Source organism: Oryctolagus cuniculus, chromosome 15 (genome assembly GCF_051225735.1).
Source record: "Oryctolagus cuniculus isolate XC-2025 breed Fujian yellow rabbit chromosome 15, ASM5122573v1, whole genome shotgun sequence".
Taxonomy (NCBI): Eukaryota; Metazoa; Chordata; class Mammalia; order Lagomorpha; family Leporidae; genus Oryctolagus; species Oryctolagus cuniculus.
In genome coordinates, this window is record NC_142881.1 from 35,937,718 (window position 1) to 35,949,655 (window position 11,938).

Genomic DNA, 11,938 nt, shown 5'->3' on the forward strand with positions numbered 1-11,938 from the left:
TACTTGCCCTGCAGACAGCTGCTTAACCTACTGTGCCACAGTACTGGTCCCTTCAGTTCCTTTTATTAAACATCCCAGGTGTTTCCCATTAGCAGCCAAAACTGAAAACTGATTAAGTAAATTATTAAATCTAAATGTTTTTCAACATCCTGGTTTCTTAGACTGATGACCAACTGGGAATTTATGATTTTAAGGGCAACCTGAATCTTCTATCTCTTGTATATAAAATAGTGTATACCTGTTATGCTTTCTCAAACACTAGAATAGTTTCCTTCGAAATGAAAATATTGGAAATATTTTGGTCTACCATATTAACATTATTAAACATGTACTAAATGGTACTTAACAGTACTAAACATGAAATACCTAAAATAATTCACACCAGTACATTTTGAGTTATTGAATATGTATCAATATTCATACCTTCCACTGTAACCATAACTAAGCGCATACATTATCACTTCTCAGCCTTTTGGCTAAGATCAAGTGTCTAAGTGAATACATTTTCTCTTTTCATATTCTTCCTTACAAAAGCTACTTCCTGGGGACCAGCATTGTGGCATAGAAGGTTATGCCACCACCTGAGAGGCTGGCATCCCAGTTTGCATCCCAGTTGAGGTACAAGTTGCTCCATTTCCAATCCAGCTCCCTGCTTATGGCCTAGTAAAAACAGCAAAAGATGGCTCAAGGGCTTGGGCTCCTGCCACCCACGTGGGAAACCTGGATGAAACTCCTGGCTCCTAGCTTCAGCCTGGTCCAGCCCCCTCCCATTGTACCCATTTGGGGAGTGAAACAGCAGATGGAAGTTCTCTCTCAATCACTTTCTGTCTTCCTTTTCTCTCTCTCTCTCTGTAACTCTGCTGTTCAAATGATTAAATAAATCTTTAAAAGAAAAAGCTAATTCTTGACCTTGTGACTAATTAGACCTACATTTAACTCAACAGATTAATAACGTTTCTGGAGAATTCCAAGGACTGACCACATGGAAGTGGCTAGAATTGCCAGATTATGACAAGAAAGCAATTTATGACCACCAAGTTCAATGCCAAAAGGAACACTGCTTGCTCAGGGATTTATGACCACCAGCTGTAAACAGTCAAGCCTTAGATCAAAGGAACCACCATCTAACCCGTTTCAAGATGGTTATTGGAACTGACCTCAGGAATCTGCCTGATAACCAACCAAGTCCTTTAGCCTCCCTAACACCCACTTACACCCCGCTCTTCCTTCAGCTAAATTACAAACTGGAAAAAGCTCTTGTGAGATAGAGGGCTGCTACCCTCTTGAATAAACCTCATTTCCTTACACCAACTCCTGTTTCTGGCAAATTGGCCTTCAAGTGACCAACAGCAAAGGCCTTTATTTTTCCTCATCAACCTGTAAACCCACTCAGGAGAGTGGGTGCACCCCCTGCAACTAACCTCATCCTCTTGGTTCCCAAGGCACCACACAATTGGCGTTGGCTTTGGTAGCACACAAGGAGTAACTCAGTCACGTTACTGGAGACAGGCAAAAACCACTCCTGTATAACAGCTGCTGACCTCATTGTTGGGATTTCAGGGACTTCCCAGCAGGCGCTGAGAGTCCTTTCTTCCTAGGACTCACCCTTCTCTCACTGCCACAGAATCAGCTGCCTACAAATGCTTTGTTGATGCCAGGAAATTATACTTTAGGGAGATGATGGGCTACAAATTTGGGGAAGGACTTGACAGTCTTCAAGGTTGAGTAAATCTAACTGCTGTGCACACTGGAAATCCTCTATCTCTGCCTTTTGGGCAATGTGCCATTGGACCTACCTAGGTCATTTGTTTCTGGTACAGGTACTGGAAATAAGATTATAAGATGGTTGTCCAAGTCCCTCTACAAGGAGGGTTTGGTTTGGAAGAATATTCTCTTTGCTGTGTGAAAATTCCTTTCTCTTTAGTAAAATATGGGTGACTCCACTTCATCCCCATCCAAAATCTATCTGGCCTCTAACCTAGCTGATTAGGGCAGCCTATAGTCATGATACTATGACTTCAAAAAAAATGATGACACTCGCATAGCCTATGTGTTAGATTCTGTGTGTATGTGTTTGGGTCTAATGAATGAGAAGGCCCAGGGATTCATCCTTCATCTCTTTGTGCCAACTATAATTTCCCCATTGGAGACCCTGGTCCACCATTGACAGTGGGGAAGCAAATGCTCAAAAAGTAGTCAAAGAATTGTACATATGACAAGAGTCACAAGACAAATACAACAAAAAGGATTTCTCTAACCATTGGAGCACCAAATAAAGGACCTAAAATTAAGACATCCTTTTCATTACATGGAAACATTCCAATTCCTTTCCTGGAATGAGAGTCATTTGCAAACTGAATGTTCAAGCAGCATCTTCCATATGCAAGTTCCCCCTGAAATGTTGATATATGCCATTTTAAAATTACTTACTAGGTTTTCACTAAAACTTAAGGTTACCAAGGGCAAGAAATCTGTTTAATGATAATTTAAAAAGAAAAGAGGGAGAACAATTCTGTGAATAGGTAAGACACGTTTTTGGCAAGTGCAGCTATGGGACTTAAGAGATGTCTTTAATCAGAAAAAAAGTAAAACAATTTTCAGAACCAAACCAGTATAAGAAATGCTTAATTTTTCTGTCTCATTATATATGTTATATGTGTGCATGCATTGTATGTTTTATCTACATTGTAAAAATCCCTACAAGTGTTTTTAGTTGATTTAAAGATAATGAGTGGTTATCTCATAATTAATAAGACATAAATTAAAACTATTAAATTAACACAAATATCTTTTAGTTTATATGAATTAAGTGAATCCTTGATAAATAGATACTTTTTGGTAAAATAAAAACACAGATATCTTCAAAATTGTTAGCATGCATTTGTGCCTGATTTTGCTGGCCAGGCAGAATTATATTTATCTCTGCTATATATCTAAGATCATAAAAAAATTTAATCTTCACACAAGTAAAAGCACAATACAATATTCTATGTATAAAGCATAGCAAGTTAGCTTTTAAAATGATGACTATGCTTGTCTAATATCTCAGTTTCATAAGTAATCTAAGTATAATTATTAAAAATACACTAGGTACATATAAATGAAAAATTTTTCTGAAATAAATTCAAATATCCCTGGATTCTTTAAATTGTATAAAAATATGATGTATTTGGGCCCACTGACAAATATGTTTTCACAAATTTTTGATATACAACAAACAATTCAACTCTAAAGTAACTAAGGATTAAATTCCTATATATTCTTTCATTTTTTAAAAACATTTTTACAATTTCCATTTAATTGGTGACTCTCTTCCTCAACTTTACACTCAGCTCCAGTAAGCTCCTTTCCTCTCCAGTTCTGCTTCTATTATGAACTGACACTAAAAGCTTTGTTCTTAAATACCTAGGTAAAAAGAATAGCTTGATTCTTTGCTCATAGCTTTTCCGGGTGTTCAAATTGTTTCATGCAATCAGACAATGTAATGTACTTTGACATTCTAGGAATCATACTCCTTCTACTCTAAGTTTTCTTGTTTATGACATGACACTAAAAATTTTATAACAGGATAACTTGCCTTTTTACTCAAGACTTCACATTTTGGGGCCAGCACTGTAGCGTAGTAGGTAAAGCTGCCACCTGTAGTGCTGGCATCCCATGAGGGCGCCGGTTCTAGACCAGGCTTCTTCACTTCTGATCCAGCTCTCTGGTATGGCCTGGGAAAGCAGTAGAAGATGGCCCAAGTCCTTGGGTCCCTACACTCCCATGGGAAGACCTGGAGAAAGCTCCTGGCCCCTGGCTTCAGATCAGCATAGCTCTGGCCATCGCAGCCAATTAGGAAGTGAACCAGTGATGGAAGACCTCTCTCTCTCTGCCTCTCCTCTCTCTGTGTAACTCTAACTTTCAAATAAATAAATAAACATTTAATAAAAGGCTTCACCTTTTGGTAACTGACCCAGGAAAGAAAAAAATCTATTTTTTAAAATATGTGATGCTTATAACGTTAATTGAATCTGGTCTAAAACTCTGATTAAAACACCCTGATTAAATTGGTGCTTATTATTTCATGATCATCAAGGATCCTGTTTTGAGCAAATGTTTTAAGTCTTTTGATATCTTTCACAGACTTTCTCAGAATCAAAGTTCTAAATTAAGCCTTTTGACTTTCAGATTTCCAGTTGGACTCCTGGAGATCCTAAAAAGATGTATCTCTCATTTGCAGAGATAATAGTTAATGAGGCTTATTTGGCTTGTATGGAAAAGTATTGTCAAGTTGTAAGATGATGCTAAACTTAAAGCTGCATCTCTAAGTGTTATTATATAAATATTTTAGAAATTATTTAACATCTATAAAGGTCTGATGGTCCTGATGTGATGTTATCAGTCACTACTGTTATCTTAATGAAAAAGGACCTGGAGACTTTTAAAGACCTTTGAGACTGAACCCTCTCCATCACAGGCCAAGAGGCCTGAGAGGACAACAGTTTTAGGAAATCTCACCAGTGCTTTTTAAAATGCTGACTTTCCTTATAAATTGTTGAATTACAATAAAAATTTCAACACTTTATTCACCTATAAAAATACATGCAATCAGATTCATGAAAAAGACTCTAACAGGGGCCAATGCTGTGGTACAGTGGGTCAAGCCAAAGCCTTCAGTGCTGGCACCCCATATAGGTTCTGCCTCAAGTCTCAGTTGCTCCACTTCCAATCCAGCTCCCTGTTAATGCACTTGGGGAAGCAGTAGCAGATGAACTCTTGGCCCCTCCCACAAATGGGGGAGACTAAGATAGAGTTCCAGGCTCCTGGCTTCAGCTTGGCCAAGCCCTGCCTGTGGCAGCCATTTGGGGAATAAATCAGCAGATGGAAGACCTTTCTTCTCTCTCTTTGTCTTTCCCTCTCTATTTTTTTTTTGTAACTCTGCTTTTCAAATAAATAAATCTTTAAAAACTAGAATAAGACTCTAACAATTATTCTTTTTTTTTTTTTTTTTTTGACAGGCAGAGTGGACAGTGAGAGAGAGAGAGAGAGAGACAGAGAGAAAGGTCTTCCTTTGCCATTGGTTCACCCCCAAATGGCTGCTGCAGCCGGCATGCTGCGGCCAACGCACCGCGCTGATCTGAAGGCAGGAGCCAGGTGCTTCTCCTGGTCTCCCATGCGGGTGCAGGGCCCAAGGACCTGGGCCATTCTCCACTGCACTTCCGGGCCACAGAAGAGAGCTGGACAGGAAGAGGAGCAACCGGGACAGAATCCGGCATCCATTCTTATTTCAGGCTACTGACAATTTGAAGATCAATGGACTAAATAAAATTTTCATACCTCTGATTTTAAAAACATGAATTCATGAAACTTCTGAGATCAAATAAGGTAAGAATCAATTACATGAAACAATAAACAATGACATCTGTGGGTTTTTATGTCTTTTATCTAAAATATTATTGATTCCATATTTAAATGATTTATCTTTTAGGTTTATAAAAAAACTTTTCTTGAGATTTTTATGGTTAACAACACTTTGGCAAAGTATATTTTGTAAACAAAAATGCAATCATTTAACTTTTCTCCCTTCTTAATTCTATCAAAATGCAAAAACCATTTATGAGTATTTGGGGTTTATGTAGCAATGTGATTGCCTGCATAGGTTCAGTAAAAATGTTCTGTTCCTAACAGGATACAATTGGAAGCATTGGCCTATCTAAAATTATACACAGAATACCTGGCTTCAGGAGTTCCTGGACTTACAGTGAGTAAATAAAACTATCACTTCTTAGCAGCCCCTGAAATGTCAAAAGATTAACTACTGTAGCTTTTTGGGAAAAAAAAATAAATCTAAGTCTTCCTTGGTTAGGCTTCCTAACATTGAGGGTCTTCTAAAATTGAGAACAGTTCTTGCTGTACTTATATAAGTAGTCAACCTCCAAACCATAATACACCTGCTATTAGACTATATCTCTGTTCATTCTTTGTAGGATTCAAACTCAATTTATTATGCTCATGTTGATTTTGTTTAGCATTTTCCTTTTTGAGCTTTCCTTTTTGACCTGTTACCTATCAAAATCCTGCATAACTACAACTACAAAAGACTGAACCATAGATACAAGCTCTACAGAAGGGGAAGGCCACCATTTCAAAAGACAGAGTTAAGTAGATATGATGGTTGGCATTCCCACACCTGAGGATAGAATCTATACACAGGGTTGGTCCTCCACCTGTGGCGCTGGCGTCCCATGTGAGCACCAGGTTCTGGTCCCAGTTGCTCCTCTTTCGGTCCAGCTCTCTGCTGTGGCCTGGGAGGCTAGTGGGGGATGGCCAAGGTGCTTGGGCCCTTACACCCACATGGGAGACCAGGAGGAAGCACCTGGCTCCTGGCTTTGGATCGGCATAGCTGGGGCCATGGCAGCCATTTGGGGGGTGAGCCAGCAGAGAAAGGAAGACCTTTCACTCTGTCTCTCTCTCTCTCACTCTCTAACTCTATTTGCCAAATTTAAAAAAAAAAAAAAGAATACCCTTTTTTTAAAAAAAAAAAAATTGTTTATTTGAAAGGCAGAGCTACAGAGAGAGAGAATCTTCCATACACTGGTTCACTCCCCAGATGGCTCTGACAGGCTTGACAGAGGTTCTTGAAATGAGCTACCAAGACTATGGAAGCCTTGTGAATCCACAATCTCTGTTGGCACTTAGACAAGGCCATAAACAAAGTGTAAGTTCTCTCCTCCCTTCATAGAAAGGTACATCCTTCTTTAACAGCCACTTCTTTCCACTGGGGTCTCACTCACAGAGATCCTTCATATAGGACATTTTTTGCCACAGTGGCCTGAAATGCTCTCATGGGCTTTTCAGCCAGACCAGAATGTCATAAGGGCTGATTTTGAGGTCAGAGTGCTATTTAAAATGATTGCCATTCTATGAGCCTACTGTGCAGACTGGTTCCCATGTTGGAACAGTCTCTCCTTCTTAATTGTATTATTATTGCTAGACACTTGATCTTATTTATATGACCCCTGTAACAATTAATCCTATATATATGATCACTTTAATACTGAATATGATCACTTTAATACTTAAGATGGCATTTTTACCATCCAACTTCATGGGATTTGAGGTCCCATAACAAGTTTTTAAACTGTACCCTTAGAATTAAGTCCATAGGATGTATACAGAACTATACAGTTTTACAGTTATAGACTTCCTCCTCCCTCTCTATTCTCACTCTTATTTTTTACTGAAATCAATTTCTTTTTTTTTTTTTTTTTGACAGGCAGAGTTAGACAGTGAGAGAGACAGACAGAGAGAAAGGTCTTCCTTCCATTGGTTCACCCCACAAATGGCTGCTACGGCTGGCGCACTGAGCCGATCCGAAGCCAGGAGCCAGGTGTCTCCTCCTGGTCTCCCATGCAGGTGCAGGACCCAAGGACCTGAGCCATCCTTCACTGCCTTCCCGGGCCATAGCAGAGAGCTGGACTGGAAGAGGAGCAACCAGGACAGAATCTGGCACCCCAACCAGGACTAGAACCCGGGATGCCAGTGCCGCAGGCGGAGGATGAGCCTAGTGAGCTGTGGCACTGGCCAGCGATCAATTTCAATTGACTTTATATACATATAATTGACTCTATATTAAGTGTTCAATAAATAGTATGAAGAAGAAAATAAAAACAAACAAACAAAAAAAAAAACTGTTCCTTGACAGTTGAGACAAAGGCTGTTCAAGTTGTTGCTCTTCAAAGTGTCAATTTCACTTCTACAGATGTTCTTTTTGGTGCTCTATTAGTTACCAGAGATCAGGGAGAACATATAGTATTTGTCCCTTTAGGACTGGCTTATTTCACTAAGTATGATGTTTTTCAGATTCAAACATTTCGTTGCAAATGATCGATTCCATTTTTTTTTTTTTTTTACTGATATGTAGTACTCTTTAGTGTATATATCCTATTGTTTCTTTACCTTGTCTTTGGTTGACATTTAGGTTGATTCCATGTCTTAGCTATTGTGAATTGAGCTGCAAGAAACATTGGTGTGCAAGTAATTCTTTTACTTGCTGAATTCTGTAACCATAATTAAAGTTATAAAATTAGACACTTTCTTTTCTCTTTTCACGTTATGTTTTAAAAAAACTCATACACTGACTTTGCTACTAATCAGACCTACATTTAACTCAGATTAATAATGCTTGCTTAAGTGTCGCTCCCCCTCTTCGTGGAGGAACGACACTAAATCCTGCCTAGGCTTCATATCCGAGTCACGGCACCATTATGTCGCTCCCCCTCTTCGTGGAGGAACGACACAGGACCCTGCGCTGTTCTTTCGTCTGCTCGGCCCTCCCCGGGTTTGCTGCTGGTTCTTCCCGGGTTGGCTGCTATCCCTTCCACCTCCGTGGAAGGGCAGTTCCCCCTGGCCGCATTCCCCACTTCCGCAGGGGAGCGGCACACCGCCGGCCGGCTCTTCTCGGGGGCTGCACAGATGTTCCCTTAGATGTTCCCCATAGATGTTTCTGGTGCATGCCGTCTCTCTCCTCCTTTATAGTCCTCCTCCGCCAATCCCAACTCGGCTGCCCACACGCCGAGTACGCTGCTCTCCAATCAGGAGCAAGTCCTACAGTTAATTGGTTGAACTGGAGGCAGCTGTGCGGAAGCTGCTTACTTCTCTCCCAGCGCCATATTGTGGGAGAGCAGATGCATAGAATAAGTCTTAATTCCAGTAACAGTCTAGTCCGAGCTGCTCCCCACAGATCCCCCTTTCTTTTTATTTTTTTTGGCGTTGATATGCGCCTGTCTTCGGTGTCCCGCAGCACACACTCTGCTCTACTTGCTAGAGTTGCCACAGGCTCTTACAAGTCCTATCCATCAGGCAAACCGAATCCGGGTCCTCTCTTCGCCATGTTGTGAGGAGGTTTTTAGGCGCTGATACGTGCCTGTGTTCGGTGCCCTGCAGCGCATACTCTGCTCTGCTAGAACTGCCTGCAGGTGTTTACAAAACCTATCAGGCAAACTGAATCCAAGCCTTCTCATTGCCTTATTGTGGGGGAGACTTATTAGTGTTGGTTCGTGCCTATCTTCGGTGACCTGCAGCTCATACTCTGGTCGAGCTTTGCTGGCGCTTACCGCCTTAAATCAGGCAGACCGAATCCAAGCCTCCTAATTGTTGCATTGTGGGGAAGCTTTACTGATGTTAATTCGTGCCTGTCTTCGGTGACCTGCGGCTAGCCGCCCAGGTGCTCATCGCCTCACTAATCGGGCAGACCGAATCCAAGCCTTCTAATTGGCATGTTGAGGGGAGGCCTTATTTCTCTCTATTTCTCTATCTCCGGGCATTCCTATTTCTCCCATTTTACTTCTATCTTCCAGCATTCCTATTTCTCTCACTTTACTTCTAAAACTTCTGTTTCTCTTAGCCCCGCAGCTTCCCGGCACCTCGCCCCGCCGGCGGGTTCCCGGCTCTGCGCCGCTTCAGCCCACGCGCCTCTCTCATCTGCGCAGCTTCCCGGCTTTGCGCGGCTCGGCTTCGCGCGCTCCGCGGTCTCCACGCTTAACCCTTTCGCGTCTGAACCACGGCCTACGCCAGCCCCGTTCCCTATCTACTCACGCCCCGTGCTCTCTCTGCACGCGGCGGCTTCCGCGAGTAACACAGCGTAGCTTGCGTCTCCACCACTAGCATTCAATCCAAGTTCCCCGGGCTAGCCTGGCGAATTCAACCCAGTGTACGTCTCCGCCCCACGATTTGGCTTCCCGTCCTTTGCTCCCCGGGCTAATCAGACGGATCCCAATCTGGCTTACGTCTCAGCTTCTGGTTTCAACTTTTTGCCCCCTATTCCCGGGCTAACCTGAGAATCCCAAAGTGGCTTTCGTGTCCGCCTTGGCCTGCCCCCCGCGGCTTCAATTTCCCTAACAGTTTTCTCTACCCGGTATGTTTCCCCAAGCTATCTCCAACGATATTCCTCCCTCATTTCTCCTGGCCTCTCCCCACAGTCCGCGTCCGAATCTGTTTGTTCTAGCTTTCACTTTCGCTTTCGACCTTAGAGATTTCTCCCAACTTCCCCCCGTAGTCCGTATCCAAGTCTATGCCTAGGCTTTCAATAGCTTCTTCCGGCTCCTTTTTCGTCCGGCTTTTCCCTAGGCTGTTTGCTAGTCTCTCTCTCCGATATTTTCCCCTAGGCTGTTTGCTAGTCTCTCTCTCCGATATTTTCCCAATCTTCCCGTTTCTTCCCTCCTAAGTTTCATATCCGTCCTAGGTTTCCTATCCAAGTCAGGTTTCCTATCCGAGTCACGTTTCCTATCCGAGTCAGGTTTCCTATCCGAGTCACGGCACCATTATGTCGCTCCCCCTCTTCGTGGAGGAACGACACTAAATCCTGCCTAGGCTTCATATCCGAGTCACGGCACCATTATGTCGCTCCCCCTCTTCGTGGAGGAACGACACAGGACCCTGCGCTGTTCTTTCGTCTGCTCGGCCCTCCCCGGGTTTGCTGCTGGTTCTTCCCGGGTTGGCTGCTATCCCTTCCACCTCCGTGGAAGGGCAGTTCCCCCTGGCCGCATTCCCCACTTCCGCAGGGGAGCGGCACACCGCCGGCCGGCTCTTCTCGGGGGCTGCACAGATGTTCCCTTAGATGTTCCCCGTAGATGTTTCTGGTGCATGCCGTCTCTCTCCTCCTTTATAGTCCTCCTCCGCCAATCCCAACTCGGCTGCCCACACGCCGAGTACGCTGCTCTCCAATCAGGAGCAAGTCCTACAGTTAATTGGTTGAACTGGAGGCAGCTGTGCGGAAGCTGCTTACTTCTCTCCCAGCGCCATATTGTGGGAGAGCAGATGCATAGAATAAGTCTTAATTCCAGTAACAGTCTAGTCCGAGCTGCTCCCCACACTTAAGAATTCTAGGAGTTAATTGCAGGAAAAATAGCTAGAATTGCCAGACCTCCAATAGGGAAGAAATTTGCAACCGCCGATTTGGATTCTCTGAACTACCTTGGCCTAAGGTAAAATTATACTCATTTTAGGGTCGATGAAGTTGGGCCTTGAAGAGTCAACCTCTGGGCCAAGAATATTGTTTCTCAGTCAGGAAAATGAAGAGGCAACCAACAGAATGGGAAAAGATATTTGCAAACTATGCAGCAGATAAAGCGTTAATAACCAGTCTACAAAGAGATCAAGAAACTCCACAACATCAAAACAAACAACCCACTTAAGAGATGGGCCAAGGACCTCAATAGACATTTTGCAAAAGAGGAAATCCAAATGGCCAACAGACACATGAAAAAATGTTCAAGATCACTAGCCATCAGGGAAATGCAAATCAAAACCACAATGAGGTTTCACCTCACCACAGTTAGAAAGGCTCACATTCAGAAATCTACCAACAACAGATGCTGGAGAGGATGTAGGGGAAAAGGGACACTAACCCCCTGTTGCTGTGAATGCAAACTGGTCAAGCCACTATGGAAGTCAGTCTGGAGATTCCTCAGAAACCTGAATATAACCCTACCATTTGACCCAGCCATCCCACTCCTTGGAATTTACCCAAGGGAAATTAAATTGGCAAACAAAAAAGCGGTCTGCACCTTAATGTTTATTGCAGCTCAATTCACAATAACTAAGACCTGGAATCAACCCAAATGCCCATCAACAGTAGACTGGATAAAGAAATTATGGGACATGTACTCTATGTAATACTATACAGCAGTCAAAAACAATGAAATCTGGTCATTTGCAACAAAATGGGGGAACCTGGAAAACATCATGCTGAGTGAAATAAGCTAGTTCCAGAGGGACAAATATCATATGTTCCCCCTGATTGGTGACAACTAACCGAGCACCAAAAAGGAAACCTGTTGAAGTGAAGTGGACACTATGAGAAACAATGACTTGATCAGCCCTTATCATCACTGTTTATGTACAATTTAATACTATATCCCTTTTAGTATTTTTGTTTGTTCTACTAAATACCATT